Source organism: Natrix helvetica, assembly GCF_964273705.1.
Source record: "Natrix helvetica genome assembly, chromosome: 1".
NCBI lineage: Eukaryota > Metazoa > Chordata > Lepidosauria > Squamata > Natricidae > Natrix > Natrix helvetica.
Genome location: NC_138548.1, coordinates 95739179 through 95757776, shown reverse-complemented (window position 1 = coordinate 95757776; position 18598 = coordinate 95739179). Strand labels below are relative to the sequence as shown.

The 18598-nt window shown below is 40.9% G+C and overlaps 1 protein-coding gene across 2 annotated transcripts in view; it reads left to right on the top strand.

The window, feature by feature from the left end:
* The window catches only part of BDNF (brain derived neurotrophic factor), a 95338-nt gene that overhangs the window by 22048 nt on the left and 54692 nt on the right, over window positions 1–18598 (top strand). The window contains exon 1 of one of the 2 annotated variants that reach the window (XM_081932973.1): window positions 17370–17916. The exons of the other annotated variant lie outside the window; for it this stretch is intronic. The gene's annotated coding sequence lies outside the window, so the exon portion shown is untranslated. Of the gene's footprint in view, window positions 1–17369; window positions 17917–18598 lie in introns of those variants that run through there. 2 annotated transcript variants of the gene reach the window in all.

Below are 18598 nucleotides of genomic sequence, written 5' to 3'. Positions count from 1 at the left end.
TTCAGATTTTAAAAAAAATCATTTTGCTGTTATAAAAAGATTGCCAATGTTACTTGTTTGTATTGATTCCATTGGCATTACTTGGCCAGGATGAACAGGCAAGGCTGTAGAGTATTTTTTTTCCGCTGGGAGCCAAGCTTATTTGGCTTTCCTTGGATAATATCTCACCATGAGATTATATTCGCTTTTCTAGTCCTGATCCTGACATTAAGCAAGGCTTGCTGCTGTACTTGATAGGAACAGGATAATGGTTTAGATAACCCTTGACTCTGTTCCTATAGAATATTGTTAAGCCTTATGCCTAATGTAAGTTGCTGGTAAAATAAAAGGCTAATAGTTTAGAAATAGTAGGAAGGGGAAACATCTTTCACCGATCTGTGAAAGACAGCATTTTTGGCAATCCAATCTCTGGTGATTTATGAGTCTTCAAGGCTTCTGAATATCAAATCATCTGCATTTTTATGAGTCAGAGCCTTTTGCTGGTTTGCAATAAATACCAACAGTTATCCAGCAGCCCATTGGCTCATTTCAAGTAGCAGTGCAGCTGCTGAAGCTGAGGTCTTTACCCATATTCTCACAAGCTTTCTTACACACACACACACACACACACACACACACACAATATCACACCTGTTAAATATTTTCCTTTGCTTGGTATTTAATTTAGGCTCTAATAATACAATTATTAAATGCATAATGCATAATGAACTAAATGGTAGTAAGATGCAAATTAGGCTGCTTTCAACACTTCCAACACTCTGATGCAAATGTGGGCAGAGCTGGTAAATGATACAACCCCCACCCCAGAATTCAATATGTTAATTTACAAATGCTAATAGGAAAGCATTTTAGAAAACTGAATACTTCCAGCATCATTCTTCATTGTCTGGCTAGTTTGGAACTGCTGGGTATTATAGTTTGGCAAGTGGAAGGCAAAGGTTCCCCATCTTACTTGGGCTATTGGATCAAAGTCTTGTTTTGGTCAAGAGATGGATCTCTTCTGCAATATATCTGGGTATCATTGAAATGAAATAATAGAATAAATAAACTATTTCTAACCTCTTTCATCCTTTCCCACCTAACCCTTTTTTTAAAGCACTCTGTTTAATTTGAGCATATGTACAAACAAATGGCAACTTAGGAATTGGCCAGGAGTGACCCAATAAGCTTTGAGAGACATAAATGGGATAGGAGCAGTGGCCATGCAGCCATACTTCAGGATAGAGGTGCACAACATCCATGAGTTTGGTGGATGTACCAGCCCAGAGCCCATTTTAGGGTGGTAGTTCAGATGTTTTCAGAGGTAAATAACCATGGTATCATTCTTTGGAAAGAGGTCAAAGCTGGAGTGTCCTCTCCAGCATGAGGCCTGGGTAGATTAATATGGAGGATAGATTGTTACCCAATCAGCAGATCTCCTCTCTCCACATCGCTGAAATAGTCCAATGGAATGGCAGAGCCAATACGATTGGTTCCAGCTGCGTCGCAGGAGTAACCAGAACGTAGTTGTACACAGTTATGCACTGCTTCTGGCACTCCAGCTCTGGATTTTGCCTCAGGGTTGACTCCTGAAGTCTTTTCCAGTAGTGGATATAGCCACAAGGCAGTGTGTGTGTGTGGGGGGGGGTAATCAGAGTTTCCCTTCTCCTAGAAGATGGTTCTGCCGCTTTATCTGCCATTGGGGCATGAAGCCCTCTTCTGCCTTCAAAACCATTGACCATCTTCTCCTGTAACCCTGGAAAGGGGCCCTTATGAGGTGCTACCAGCCGGGCCAGCTGGACCAAAGTTTTTTAAGGAGGTGTTACTCCTCCATCATTCAACCTTTGTCCTGGTTTGTGACAGGCAGAGCCTGACTTCCCAAACATTGGGCCCAGGATGGGGGGTTTATAGGTACTTCTACTAACTGCTTAAGATACCCTTTTGAGGCATATCCCCCAGCAATTAAAATAACTTTATCTCATTGAGCAAATTAACTGACATGTAATTTCCACTGCTTTCAATTACATTTATAGCCAGGAAAATGTGTATAGATCCCTCCTTATCTGTCAAATTCACTGTACAGGAAGGAATCGTAACACAATCAAGACCAACAGTGGATAAGATAACTCAGGTTTAAATTGTGGGGTTCTTGGTGTTTTGGGAAGTTGCTTTTCCTATGGCAAATGCCTCATCAGATATATGGATAGTGAGATTGGTGGTATATAAATTAAATAAAAAAAACCATCATTGCATGGGGGAGTTAAGTTTATTGGCTTTTTATATGAGGTAATTTATAAACCTTGATAGGGGTGTTATTTCTTTGTTGATTGCTGCATCTACGTTGAACCTTTAAAGCAATACTCCTTTTGATTCACCTTTCTCTGCAGGAATGCTCTTCAAACGTTATCTGTTGGGATTTATGGATTCTAAATTAAATTAATAAATTGGAGAATTTCTAATGCTAAACAGTTTCACATGCCTTAGAATGTAGAATGTATAAAAACATACAACATTTAACAAACAAAACAACACATTTCCAAAGTTATCTTGTCAACCACTGTTCTAGCAACCTGTTCCCAAACCTATCTAACACAGAAAAATATTTGAAAAAAAGAGAAAAAAGCTGTCTTTCTGGGATAAAAATGTAATATAATAGTAAAATTAGTAGTCTTACCTTCTTATTTTTCATGGTTTACCAATTGACCAGACAAAGATTTCTCAAAGATTTAAATCTGAGATACATTTTGGGATTAATTGGACACACAATATTTCTTATCTAAATAGCAACAGTAAGCTATGTTCTTGGGGGAGGGAGAATTTCTCATCCTCAGATCCATAATATTTTAAATTTAAGATTGAAATGCTGCAAAGCATATGTTCTATTAATACATCAAATTATGGTTCATGTCTGAAAGGATGTGAGGAGGCATTCTAAACCTCAAGGCAAAAGCACAACATAAATGCAAACTTTTGGCATGCTAGGCAAGTCTAATGAGGATGTTCAAACCATAGAGCCACCACAACTGAGCTGCAAAAATCTGGAAAATCTCTAGATGGCCAGCAATGGGATGTAGCAAAATCTATATATTTGCTGCCATCCAGTGGTCATCTAGATGGTTGCACTCAAATGTGGTGAGCTAGACATTGAACTATGCCTTGGATGAGGGTTCCCCAATCTCTGGGCTGTATCCCACTACTGGGCCATGAGCCATTCGAAACCGGGCCACAGAAACAGCAGGAGAGCCTGTGTGCATCCCCCTTGCACAAGCAGCGGGTGAGCACATGCACACATGTTCCATTTGTGCAAGCAGCATGTGTGCATGCCTGCTGCTCATGCAAATGGAGCTGTGAATGTGTACTTGCCTGCCATTCACACGGAACCATCTCCTCTTTCCCTCCCCGCTGAGCCACAAAGCCGGAAAGGTTGGGGAACTCTGTCTTGAACCATTGAAATATCCTGATGGCTTGCCATGTAATTTACTTGTTATGACAATTCTGAGGAGATTTGTGACTTAGGGGACACGCTGAAAGCTAGAATATATTTACAGGGAAAAGTTAGAGAATTTGTGAGGAAACTGTATATTTGCACTTATCTATAGTATAGTGCTGTAAAGTTCAGGATTCTCTTTTGAAGATACAAAGGATGTTGACTGCCATATAAAATATTCCACATATAAATATTCAAATAGTGTTTGTTACATTGTTTTAATACTTTTAACCTCATCCAATGATATTTTGCCTTTAATAAGTGAAGTCCACAGAGGGGTAGAAAGGCTCCTGAAAGCACCATCAGATAGACCTAACTGTGTTTCAGAAGGCAGTGAAGAGATAGCTCTTCCCCAGGTATTGGGGCCCAGAGGTTCATGGAGTTCTGTCAAGGATGGGCCTCTGTTTGATATTACAGGTAATCCTGGTTTAGCCACTGCCTCAATATTTCAGAGGCTCTCGCATAGAAAGGGACAACCTACCCTCCAAAGCACCTGAGAGCAGCACAAGAAGTAACAGAGGAAAACTTATCAATAAGAGATCCAACCCAGGATAAATTTCCTGACAGAGAGAACAGTTAATCAGCGGGATGTCTTGCCTTCAGAAGTTGTGGATGTTCCAACATTGAAGATTTTAAAGAAGAGACTGAACAGCCATTTGTCCAGAATGGCATAGGGCTGTGGTGGTGAATCTATGGCATGCGTGCCGGAAGCAGCACACAGAGCCATCCCGTGTGGGATGCATGGCTTTGCTAGTTCCTCTTCCGCATTCATGTTCACACATGCGCCGGTCATCTGGCCTTCACATGGGTGGGAGCTCTGAAACCTGGAAAAGAAGCATTCCGGCACGCATGAATGCACTGGCACCTACATTTCCAGGTTTCCATCACACACTTGCGCAACGGCCAGCTGTTTGTCGGGCAACTGCCCATGCCGGAAACCAGGTTTTGGCACTCCCATGTGCACGCAAAGGCCAGCAAGGCCACGTGGCCAGGCTGCGTGCCATTTCCAGCACGCAGGTCAGCACGTGGTGACATAAAAGGTTAGCCATCACTGGTATAGGGTATCCTCTTGGGCAGAGGATAGGACTACAAGATCTCCAAGACCACTTCTGATAGGCACATAGATTTTTAAATTAATGCACTTGCCTGTGTTAAGTAATCAATGAAATGAATGATAGCATACCAAAGAATCAAGGAAACCCTTGGCCATATACGTAGCAACAAAAGGCAAGTCTCTGACCACAAGCCATATGTATTGGCTCAAAAGAGTAATGTGGTTTGGATTAGTTTCCATTTGGGTATTTAATTTTTAGCAGTGCCCTGATACTCATATTCTAAAAACCCAAATATAGTCTCATTGTTCTTCCAACACTCAGACATACTGAGTGAGGGAAATGCAAGGAGAACCTCTACTATATCTTTCAACTTGCTTATCTGTCTCAAGGGCGTGCAATTCCAATTGAAATTGTTTGGGAGGGAAGAAGTTGCAGGATCCACCTGAACCCTCATAGAGTTATAAACCACTTTGTTCCCACTGGAAATGAGATGTTTGGGACTTCAGGCAAAGCTTTTTGGAAAATTGACCTGATTGGGGGAGAATGGTACTGATGGAGTGTCACACCAAAGGGATGGGAGGAGTGGGTGTATGGAAATATTAGGAAGGCAAGAAAAAATCATTCCTTGCTCTTTTCTCCTCTCAAAGAAGGAAGTTTCTTGATTCAGTCAGAGAAGATTCACTCTGTAACTATATACCAGGGGTGAAATTCAGCAGGTTCTGACAGGTTCTGGAGAACCGGTAGCGGAAATTTTGAGTAGTTCGGAGAACTGGCAAATATCACCTCTGGCTGGCCCCAGGAATGGGGAGGGAATGGGGATTTTGCAGTATTCTTCCCCTGCCATGCCCACCAGGCCATGCCCAAAGAACCATTAGTAAAAAAAAGTGAATTTCACCACTGCTATATACAGAATATTCACTCAATAATTCTCATGCAATAAGTCTTTCACCAATCAAATTTTAGATTCAATTTTAGAAAGGAAAGTGTCTAAAAAGGAAAGGTGTTTTGTTTTCCTTTGTTACACAGCATCTTCAGCTGCATTTGGCTCTTTTCTCCTGGTGGTATACTTACTTTCTGCTGCAACTATAATCTATGGTTAGAATTGCTCCTTCCACTTAACGGAATAATAACAGAGTTGGAAGGGGCCTTGTAGGTTATCTCATCCAACTCCACCCAACCATTTCTGACAAGTGGCAGTCCAGTCTCTTCTTGAAAGCCACCAGTGATAAAGCACTCACAATTTCTGAAGGCAACCTGTTCCATTGGTTGATTGTTCTCACTGTCAGAAAATTTCTCCTTATTTTGGATTGAATCTCTCCTTGATCAGTTTCCATCCATTATTCCTTGTCTGGCTTTCAGGTGCTTTGGAAAGTAGGTTGACCCCTCCCTCTCTGTGGCAATATCCTCAAATGTTGGAACACGACATGCTATCATGTCTCCAAAGTGAAAGGATGCAATCCTCTCAAAGGTTCTGGACACCAGATACTTTGTTGTCTTACTGGACACTTGCTTTTTAATGCCACCCAAAGCGCCTGTAAGTAATCTAGTAACACCAGTGAAATTAATTCCAATTCCTGTGAGGTATGAGTGCAAGAGTGCAAAGGCATGAGGTAAGTCTTCCACACACGGATGAAGCTGAGAGGATTCCTAACATTATTGCTTGGAGCAAATTAATCTTGTATAAACATTCCTCTTGGTTCTCAGTTGAAAATCTGTATCTTTTGCAGCAGCATTCCATTTCATAGACTTTTTTCATAGCAGCACCGTATGGTTTACGAAATCAAAAATCTACACTATATTAATTAATTGGCTTTCCCAGAATGTTACAATGAAGTAGATCTAGAGGGGGAAAAAATACAAGCGTCAATCTGTTTGCTAATATATTACATGTCAGGAAAGCAAAGCCTTATAGATACAAATATATATACATTTAAAAATGTGTACTCGATGCCAAGAAAAATCTCAGAAGTTTGGTTTCACACCACCTAACAAATCTCAGGAATTCCCAGAATAAACAATTGTGAAATGAAACAAATGTATGCACACAGTATGTGCTAGTTTGCAAAACATGTACATGTGCTGCAATGATTATGGTACAGGTCACAAAATGCCTGAGTGGAAAAATTTAATGATTTTTTGTCAGAGACACCATGCATTTAAATAGCAAAGACTTTACCTTACTGCTTAACTTGTGACCACTAATAAAAAAATTGCTATTAAGTTTATGCAGAAATACTATTGTATATAAGATCCATCTCAACCAATAAAACAGGATTTCCAATATTTCAATAACGTTGCCACTTTAGCCTGTGGAGGTTTGCTTAGAAATCCCACTGAGCTAAAAATATTTTAACTAATATAAGAAATTGTGTGCAATCTGCTAAAATCTATGCAGTTTTAATTTAATTTTACACATGCTAGCTATCGGTGGGTTTTAGCCAGTTCGCACCGGTATTCTAGAACCCATTCGTGAAATTTAGCATACCTTTTGGAACCCGTTCATCTGGTGGCACAGTACCAGAACGCTCCCTCCCGCCCGCCCCCCTCGCTTGCTCCCCCTGCCCATCCGGTCACCGCTCGCTCACCCCACCCGTCTGCACCATGCTTTCTCCACCCACCACTCACTGATTGGCTGGCTCACCAATAGCCCGGCCTCTGAGAGGCAGTGGTTTTTTTTTCTCACACGCCTTCTTTGTGTGCAAGAAAGCCCTCCCCCCATTGCCCAAATGTGTGAAAGAAGGAAGCTGTAGACTCATTTGCCCTTGGCTACACGACCTCCTTTCATTCTCTGTCTCCCTACTTCACTCATTCAGGCAGCAGAGAACAAAAGAAGGTCGCGTAGCTGAGGCAAAGGAGCCTGCAGCCTCCTTCATTCCTTCCTTCCCTCAGCACCCTTCAAAGCGCTGCCCCCACTCAGCTGCCGCTGCTGCCGCCACACGCCTCTGCACAACCGGCCTCCGGCTTAATTGGTAGCAAGCGATGGCAGTGTAGGGCGGCTGGCAGCGGTGGCTACTGCTTCTGGGCTAGCTATGGGTCACGCTACTCAGCAGGCAGCACTCCAACTCCCCCACTACCGCTGCCACTGCTGCCACCACTGCGCCACCTCAGCAGCCACACCTCTCACACACACAACTGAGGCAGGGAAGAAGATCAAGACGTGGAGCCAAACTCCCCCATTTCCCCTGCCCCACAGCTCGCCTCCTTGGGTGGGACCAGGGCGCCCGCAGGGTGAGTGGAGTTTGCGACCAACTTTAAAGTGAATGGGGCTCTTTGTGGCTAAATGGGACAGAGAACATAGAGGGATACAAGGGAACATGGAGGTAATCTAGTCCAACCCCTTCCCAAGGCAGGAGTCTTTCCTTGACATGAGGGAAATGGTGTGTGTGTGTGTGTATGAGAGAGAGAGAGAGAGAGAAGGAAAGAAAGAGAAAGAGAAAGAAAGAAAGTTAAAGAGAGAGTTATAAGAAAAAAGGGAGGGAGGGAGGGAGAGAGGGAGGGAACTTATGATCACAATTGAGCCCAAAATTTTGGTTGCTAAGCAAGAGCGTTGTTAAATGAGTTTCACCACATTTTCTAACTTGGCCATGCCCACTCCATCAGATGACCGCCAAGCCACTCCCACCCGGTCACATGACCACCAAGCCACTCCCACAAAGCAGGCCACACCTACAGAATAGGTTCTAAAAAAATTTGAAACACACCACTGCTAGCAATGCAACCAAGTAACATCCTGCAAGGAAGATATGCCTAAGTAAGCACTGTTCTTTTGATAACATCTTGAATATCAGTTGTTGGAAATAATTGGTGATACCAGGGACTGTTGTGTTTAACTGTTTTAACTTTCAGCTTTCTGGATTTTACCAATGTGAAGCATTTCATGAATGTTTTGATATACATCCAGATTTTAATTCACTAATGCACTCCCAAAGTATTTAGAAAAGGAGCCTGAATCAAGATCTTGGACATTAGATTTGGCCTTATGTCATGTCTTTCATAAGGGCAAAATCTCAAATGCCAAAGTCAGAACAGGTACAAGTTTATGCAAATGATGTCAGTTTATTAACCTGGCATTAAATTTGAGCAATTACCACCACTTGCTTAACAACTGCAAAGTAAAAGAGTTTACTTTGGGTATATGAGTATCATCTTATTGCTATGCAAAGCCAGTATTGTGTTTTGACTCTGTTATTTAATAAGTCTCTAGACAGGGAGCATGTTCCCAATTTCCTACAGTAAACAAAATGCTTACCTTTCTTTGATAGATATAAGTATTCCCACAACCACACGTTTAGAATTTCTGAATACTAAACTATAGGGGGGAGGAGGGAGGGACTTTATGGAAAGGGAATTATATTCATGATTCTTTAAGGGTAACAAAAAATATTCCCCTAATCAAAAACTGATACTGTGCCATCAAGTCACAAAAGAGACCTTAGAGACCACAGAGATAAATCAAAAGAGGATTCCCCTACAAAACAATTATATAGATAGTCATCATTTAGTGACTATTTTGTTTAGCGACTGCTCACTGTTATGATGGTAATAAAAAGTAACTTTAAAATCTTCTTAGGCCTGTAAAGCAAAGGAAAACTGAAAAAAGTTTTCATTAGTACAGTTGCGGTTTCACTAGTGACTACTTCGCTTAACAACCAAGTTGCTGATTTGAAATGTCTATACACCAATGCACAGAGTATGAGGAATAAACATGGTGAATTAGAAATTCAAGTAAATGAGGGCAGATACGATATTGTTGCTGTTACAGAAACTTGGTGGGATGAAACCCACAAATGGAACATACAGCTAGAAGGATTTAAATTATTTAAAAGAAATGGACCAAATAAAAGAGGAGGTGGAGTTGCACTATATAACAGAAATAACTACATCTCTACAGAAATAGAGCACAACAATGATTAGAACTATCTTGAATGCATTCTGGTCAATATTAAAGGGGGGGGATGACATTGCTATAGGTCTATACTACAGGCCACCCAATCAAGCAGAGGAAGTAGATGAACTTTTTGCTAGTCAACTAACTAAGGTATGTAAGAAGCACACCACAATAGTAATGGGGGATTTTAACTAACCTGACATCAACTCTGCACCAAGTGGAAGATCCAACAGGTTCCTAACAAACCTAACAGACAACTTTGTTTCCCAAAATGTAGAGAAGGGAACAAGGGGATCAGCCATATTGGACTTAATTCTTACTAACAGAGAGGAAATGATCGAAGGTATTGAAGTCACAGGAACCCTGGGGTCAAGTGACCATGCAATATTGGAATTCAACATTATGCAAACACAAGTAGTAGAACAAAGTCAAATTAGAGTCTTGGACTTTAAGAGAGCTAATTTCAATAAACTTAGAGAGCTTGGGAAGAATTCCATGGATGAAAATCCTCAAGGGGAAAACAACTCAAGAAGCTTGGGAAATTTTGAAAAATGAGATTACAAAAGACCAGTCTAGCACAATACCAATGAAGAAGACAAATAATAGCTCCCAAAAGAAATCAGCAAGGCTGCATAAAGAACTCTCTGACAAATTGAAAGACAAAAAAGGTAAGTATAAAAAGTGGAAAGAGGGGGACATAACTAAGGCAGAATATCAGCAAATAGTCCGAGCCTGTAAAGATGAAGTGAGGAAAGCTAAGACTCACAATGAAGAAAGGCTTGCCACAAAAGTAAAAAATAACACAAAAAAAAAGCTTCTTCCAACATGTTAAAAACAAGAAAAAAGTTAAGGAAACAATTGGTCCATTGCTGGGAGAAAGTGGCAACAAGGTGACAAGCAACAGGGAGAAAGCAGAACTATTGAACTCATTTTTTGCATCTGTCTTTACACAAAGGGATAAAACAGTCCAACCTATCAAAAACAGCACCACAAAAATCAGATTAGGAACACAAGTTGAAATAGGGAAGAAAATGATAAGTGAGCACCTCTCTACCCTAGACGGGTTCAAATCACCAGGACCGGATAGATTACACCCCAGGGTTCTGAAGGAACTGGCAGACGAGATCTCAGAACCACTGAACTATATCTTTCAAAGATCCTGGAGCACCGGGGAACTACCAGAGGACTGGAAAAGATCTGATGTGGTTCCCATTTTCAAAAAAGGAAAAAACTAGATCCAAAAAACTACAGACCTATCAGCCTGATCTCAATACCAGGAAAGATTCTGGAAAAGATAATCAAGCAACGAATTAGCAAACACCTAGAAGTAAACAAAGTAATAGCCAAAAGCCAACATGGGTTTGTCAAAAACAGATCATGCCAGACTAATCTTATTGCATTCTTTGACAAAGTGACAAAATTAGTGGACCAGAGGAATGCCGTCGATATAGTTTACTTGGACTTCAGTAAGGCATTTGATAAGGTATACCATAACCTACTACTAGATAAAGTAGAAGAATGTCGGCTAGACAGCATCACCACCAGATGGATTCGTAACTGGCTGACCAACCGCACTCAACGTGTAGTCCTCAATGGAATTGCATCTACATGGAGGGAAGTATGCAGTGGAGTACCCCAAGGCTCAGTTTTAGACCCAGTACTCTTCAACATCTTCATCAATGATTTGGATGAGGGAATAAATGGAGAACTCATCAAATTTGCAGGTGACACCAAGCTGGCAGGAATAGCCAACACTCCAGAAGATAGGCTCAAGATACAGAAGGATCTTGACAAACGTGAAAATTGGGCACTATCTAATAAAATGAAATTCAATGGTGAAAAGAATAAGGTTCTACATTTAGGCAAGAAAAACGAAATGCACAGGTACAGTATAGGTGGTACCTTGCTCAATAGTAGTAACTGTGAGATGGATCTTGGAGTCCTAATGGTCAACCACTTAAATATGAGCCAGCAGTGTGCAGCAGCTGCCAAAAAAGCCAACACAGTTCTTGGCTACATAAACAGAGGGATAGAATCAAGATCACGTGAAGTGTTAATACCACTTTATAATGCCTTGGTAATACTGCATTCAGTTTTGGTTGCCACGATGTAGAAAAAATGGAGGTTCTAGAAAAAGTCAGAGAAGATCAACAAAGATTATTAGGGGACTGGAGACTAAAACATATGAAGAACGGTTGCAGGAACTGGGTATGTCTAGTTTAATGAAAAGAAGGACTCGGGAAGACATGATAGCAGTGTTCCAATATCTCAGGGGTTGCCACAAAGAAGAGGGAGTCAAACTATTTTCCAAGGCACCTGAGGGTAGAACAAGAAGCAATGGGTGGGAACTAATCAAGGAGAGAAGCAACTTAGAACTGAGGAGAAATTTCCTGACAGTTAGACCAATTAATCAGTGGAACAGCTTGCCTCCAGAAGTTGTGAATGTCCCAACACTGGAAGTCTTTAAGAAGATGTTGGATAGCCATTTGTCTGAGTATAGGATTTCCTGCCTAGGCAGGGGTTGGACTAGAAGACCTGCAAGGTCCCTTCCAACTCTGCTATTGTATTGTATTGTATTGTAAAAAAAATGTCATTGCTAAATGAGGATTACCTCTACTTTTTGCTTTTATCTACTTTCTAAACCAATGGCATATGAATTCCATGAGGAGAATAGGGATCATAATTTTGGTTGATGTGAAAGCCTTTACAGGTAATCCTATTAATATTTACTGAAAGGTAAACTCTAATTCAGTGGGACTTATCCTGAAGTAAGCAAATATGATGGAAAGTCTAGCAGACCCTGGTAACAAGGAGGCAGAAACACTCCAGCCCAAGACAGAGGAGAAGCAACAGAAAGAGGCTTAGAATAACTGCTTAATTACTCTAGATATAAACCAGTTGCTTTAGTAGGCTTTTAAAAATTCTGTATCCTGCCAGCAATACAATTCCAGAAATCCAAGAGGTTTTTCTATCCTGAATTGCCTACCTTGCACAATAAGTGTACAGCTCCAGTTTCATGTTTTGAGATGGAAGTGAGTGACACTAAAATGTAAAACATTACACATTATCCAGATGTGTGCCATTGTGACAGATGAGAGTGCAGTGGTTCAAGTGGGTAGGACACTGGGTTGGAGGTTGGAGGCCCATGTTAGAGACCCTATTGCTGCTGCATAGCAGGGCGAGCTCCTGTCACTTGCTCCAGCTCCTTGATGGGGACATGAAAGGACTCCCAATGGACCTCCCCTGGACAACAGTGATGTCACCAGCTAATCCTTTCAACCCGGAAGCACCTTAAATGGTGCGTCCAACACAAATGGGACTGGATTGCAACAGCAGCTTTCCCCCTTTTTATAGGTGCATGTAATGTCATGCCATATGTACAAAATATTATAATTGTACTGTAATATTATATTGTATTATAATACACATGATATTAATTTTGCCATTTCTCACTTCCTTGTGGACACCTCTGATTCTAGGTGAGATAAGATTCTTGTCATGAGTCAAAGGTGTTATAAATAAGAACTAATGAATATAACAAACTAGTGTATAATCCTGTATAAATGTATAGTTGTCCCCCCATTCAAGTGTGTGTTAATGAAGAGTAAATATGGCTTTTTGAAAGTTTAGGATGAGGAAAGTTTGGAGACGCATTCTCCTGTGAGCTTTACCTAAAGCTGTCAATAGCTTGAGAGGTTTTAAAAGTCAGAAAACAAAATAGCCAACATTTGTTATGTTCTTACATAAACCTATGGGACCTAGGTGAATATTGTGTACAATTATGTTTGTTTCATTTGAAATAGGATACAATAGAACTGGAAAAAGTGTAGAAGGCGGCAACCAAAATATTCAGGAAAGAATAATTTCTTTCTTGTAAAAAATAAAGGACTGGAATGTCTGACACACTTCAGTTTTGAAAAGAAAGGTAATTGAAAGAGGACATTATTTTTTTTAAAAAAATCTGAATTTATAATCCACTTCAAAAGACTCTAAAAGCTTTAGATATGCAATAGCTGGATCTAATGCAACAATAAATAACACAATAGGGCATAGCATTAATAATAATTGTATATACATTACCAAGAAGGACCATGCATGACATGCTGTAAAAGAAATAGTTAGAGAAAAGTTTAGTAACTTTCTCAAAACACAAACAACCCACATTGGAAGCAGATTCAGAATAGTCAAAAGAAAATCCTTATCCACACAGCGCATAATCCGGCATAACCCAGGGTATAACCCTCAAATGGTTATTATCATATGAGATGGTGATGGCCACCAACCAAATGGCTTTAAGGACTGCATAAATAAACAGAAGGAAGGAAGTCCTCGACCTATGACCACAAGTGAGCCCCAAATTTCTTTTGCTAAGTGAGTTTTGTCCCATTTAACGACCTTTCTTGCCACAGTTATTACATGAAATCACGGTATTTGATCAGTTAGCAACCTGGTTGTTAAGTTAATCTGGCTTCCTGGTTGACTCTGCTTGTCAGAAGTTTGCAAAAAGTGATCACATAGCAATGATCATAGCTATGAATCGGTTGCCAAGAATCTGAATTTTGATCGCATGATTATAAGGATGTTTCAAAGATCATTACTGAAAAATGGTTCTAAGTCACTTTTTTCAGTGCCATTGCAACTCTGAATGAACTGTTTTAAGTTGAGTACTACTTGTGCAAGTTTATCAAGGGCTATCATATACTTCTAATTTGGGGGCACCATGTTCCCATATATCAGTTGCAAGGGAATAAAAAATAGAAGAGGGTTTTATTACCATCTCCTGCTTCTGGTTACCCTTAAAACATCTGTAAGAAAGATGCTGGAGTAAGTTAAGTCTTGACTTAATATAAGAAGCCCATTATTAAGATCTAATGACAATTTTTGAAATAATCTTCACTCATTTTTTTCATTTTGGTTGATTGATTAGAGTTTAATCATAGCTCTACTGAATCTAATTATGGATTTCCAGCAACACAAAGGAATGAATTATTACTTAAATTCCTTTCACCAAGATTTAGGACCATGCAATGCTTTCTTTTAATTATGATTTGTGGGGGGAAATCCCGGTGACTGAGTGCACAAATCACACTACTCAGAAACAATGGTTTACATAAGTTTCAAAGAATGTACTATCCCAAAATCAAAGGGATTGCCTTTGGCATGAGACAATCCAAATTGTAGCCTACTACAAACCAATGTTATTTGTTCTACTGCTCACATTAAGCCCAATGGGTGACACCAGGATCACTTCTATACTTTTCTAGCTCAGAGGTGGGTTGCTCCTGGTTTGGCTCGGCTCAGGCAAACCAGTAGTAGTGGTGGTGGGAGGCTCCGTCCACCTGTCCAGATGCTTCTGCGCAGAAGCCGCGTGCGTGCGCACATGAGCGAACCGGTAGTAAAAAAATTGAAAACCCATCATTGTTCTAGCTGTATTGTTTTACTGAATTGCAATGGCAGGTGAACTGATTTCGTGATACATAACCCAACAGTGAATCATAAAATTGGTTTTCTTCCTTGTAAAATATTGAATATTTTCAAAAGTGTGGATTGCACCCAGAGCATGTGTACTATATTTCCACTATTAGCAAATTGTAATTTTAAAAGGCAGGATAGATTTTTTTTTAAATATGCTATTTGTTTTTGCACATAACTGAATTAGTAATTTCCTATAGCTTTTATTGGGAGGGGGGAGGGGGATGCCAGCGGGGGGGGGACATTAGCAGAAGGCATGTAGCTAGGAAACATATACATATGCAATTACATGTAAAATGTGGCAAATAATATTAGAACTGAACTCGGCCAATTAAAAAATATTAATAGAATAAAATACTCTTGTAAAAAATCCAAGTTCATTGACATCATTCCCATTTGTATAATCAGGATTAATTTAGATTTCCTGACAATAAGAAGAAATGGAAATACAGCCCATTTTTTTCCTTGACCTTTTCTTCTCAGAAAATCAGGCTGGGATCAAATCACATTAACTAAACAGATGGTTAGAAAGCTAATGAGAAAAAGTTTCTCATTTTGTCTTTTATTTTTTGTAAAAAAAAAAAAAAGTAATAATTCCAGATAGCATTTTCTGTGCACATAAAAAGTAATGATGGGTGGGGAATGATTTTTAACTCATAGTAGCTTTTTCTTGAAATTATATCCTTTTGAAATCACTGGAGGTGGGCAAAAAGTGAAACGGCAACATTTAGGATGGATGATAACAAGAAAAGATTATCTCTCAAAGCGTAATACATTTAACATATAAAATAACCCCGTCTGCTCCTTCTGCTTTCCAATTGAAAGGAGTACTGAAAACAAGGCTTGGAAGAATTCTGGTATGAAGACTCTAGAATTCTCTATCCAGCCTCCAAATTCTTCTCCACTGGTCTGGAAGAAAAGTATAGCCCCATCAATCTAGAAGCAGCCAAGTTGAAGAAGGATGTAAATTAAGTTGGATGGGCGATGGTCATACACACGGAAAACAAATAGATGATATTTTAATACACCATTTCATTGGAAAGGAAAAGTCATATGACTCCTTGTGTCAAGAGAGAGAGAGAGAGAGAGAGAGAGAGAGAGAGAGAGAGAGAGAAGAATAGTAAAATACTTATAGCAAGAAGGTATAAGTAAGCTGCAAGAAGGATGAGTTGCAATGTCTGATGGATGACTCTCTTTAACTCCTATCAAGATGTGTAAACTTGAAGTCAATCTGTTCAGTCAATAGTTGGTAATGACATACTCATCATTAGCATACTAGTTAATCCACCATTATCTCTTTGGCACAGTGCTGGCTGATCAGTTTTGTTTGCTCCATCAATCTCATTTTCTAAGTTTGCAGAACACATTAATTTTAGGAACAAAAGCCCTGCTTGGCTTGGACATGCTAAGCTAATAAAATAGCTATCTTGTAATTCAACGTGCCATGCAAATATTAGCCATGTATTAATGAGTTGCCCAATAATCCCTGAACTTCCTTATGACAGAAAAGAATTAAGAAAAATCATGTGTGCTTGGTTGTTCAGATCGTTTTAACTTAATCCAAGTTCCATTCCATTTTCTAGGGGAGCCTTCTCATGTCATTCCAGATATCCTGTGGTTTGTTGTGCTGTGAATATGTGACTCAGCCTCAAATCCCACCATCACATTTCCAACCACATTTTTTTATTTTTCCAGAAACAAAAGTGAAACAAAAGGGAAGTGAAAGGGAGAAATCTGTCAGACACCGATAGTTGCCTTTCATCCTCCTTAAATCAAAATCTTGTCCTCGTTTCTATGAAGATTTGAGGGATTGCCAGACAAAAAGATTTTGAAAGAGTTGAGCCTATCTATCCAGCTCCTTCTAAGCCCAAAACTAACAGACATGTTTCAGTACAACAGGCAATACGGTTTGGAAGCTTTTTCTAAATCAGCACCATGTTAAGTTTGGAAATATTGCTGGTTGGGGAAATTATGGGAGTAGGAAATCCACACCTTGCCAAGGTCGAGAAGCGTCTAATGCTTTTATTTATTTTTAATTTATTAAAGCTTATTAGTAACCTTCACTATCACTAGGTGTTGTATCTCTTTATTCTTGATGAATGTATTTTTATTCTCATGTACACTGAGAGCATAATGCATCAAAGACAAATTCCTTGTGTGTCCAATCACACTTGGCCAATAAAGAATTCTAATTTAAAGTTTTCACAGTCTAAAATAAATCTTTAGCAACTTTGAAAAAAAAAACAACCAAGCAAAAGCTTCTTCAATCACGTTCAGGCCTCAAAGTTCTTTTAAAAACATCCCTGCGAGACAGGGAAACCCTCTTCTCCCGGCGTTTAGTGGGAAGCCCAAAAACAAGCGAAGCGAGAACCGCGGTAGAAGACACGTGCAAGGGCGGGGAACCCAGGCTGCCGCCGCGCCGCCGCCTCATGTATTTATTTATTTATTTATTGCTACGCGAGAGAGAGATCAGTGGCGTGGAGGAAATCTGATTGCTCGTGAGCTACGCAGGGGTGTCTCGTTTACAGGCAGGCGGGGAAATCATCTGACATCCACGTCAAAGCGGCGCACTCGTGTGGATTTCCCGTACAGCCTCCATTCACGGCTGGGAGAGTTGTGGATCCGAGCGTAGCTCACTCTAGCGAGAGAGCATGAAACCTCTCCCTCTCCAGCGCGATCAAACGGAGCTACTCCATCGGGGGACGCCACAATGATTCCTCCACCTCCACCACCACGCAATTTCCACTATCAATAATTTAACCGGCATTTGCGGCGCAAGCGGAACGGGGTGGGGGGCTGGGAAACGGGGAGGAAAGGGATGAGGACGCCTCGCGAAAGAGGTTTGGGCAAGAAGGTGGGGAGCTTTGATTTCAAGCCCCTTCTTTGGCGTTTTAAATGCTGTTTTTCTTTTCCAACCAACTCCATCACTCAAGCCGGAGGTTGCCATCCAGGCGTCTCCCATGCCAGCTCTCGGCGCTGTCTTTCGCGGCTAGGCGCCTAAAAGAGGGGGAAAGAGCGAGCGAGCGAGCGCAAAGGTGAGTTTGGGGTTGATTCTCTCCCGACTGTTTTGTTATGTCTGCGAGAAAATTCCGCCGAGCGGCGGGACTGGGCACGTTTGCCCGCTGCGTGTTCTCTTCGAAAGTGACTCGTAACGTTATCCGGACCCTTCATTAATAAACCATGCTTGTTATTAGCCTGATTGCATTCTTAATAGGCAGACGACGGAGAGGTCAGTCGGGGAGCTATATTTAAATGGATCTGGTTTGTTTAATGTACTAACAAGTAGAAAACTAATCTGCTCCGGCTTTAAGAGATTGCTAGCGGTTCAAGTCGCCACCAAGCCACCCCCAACCCCCTGGTCCGGGATCCAGCAACTTAAGAAACCACCAGCGGAAAAAAACAAAAAAAAACCTTTATTTCGGGCTTCCTTATTTTCCCTGCTCCGATTTATCCGTTGGCACCCAACCTGTTCCGCGAAAACGACGCTTTCTCCCCGCCGTGGGTCACCCGGGCAGACTTGCACTAGATCTCGCCGCCTTCTTACCACGCTGAAATTTGGGACGGGACGGGGGGACGGGCAGAACGCTAACAGAACTTAGCGCGGGTGTCTTTCAGCCTCCCCACCCGGCTCCCCGCGATAAATTTAATTTCTTGCTTCCCGGTCGTGGAGGAAGTGGCACCCAGGATGGAGAAAAGTGGATCCGGACGCAAGTCCGA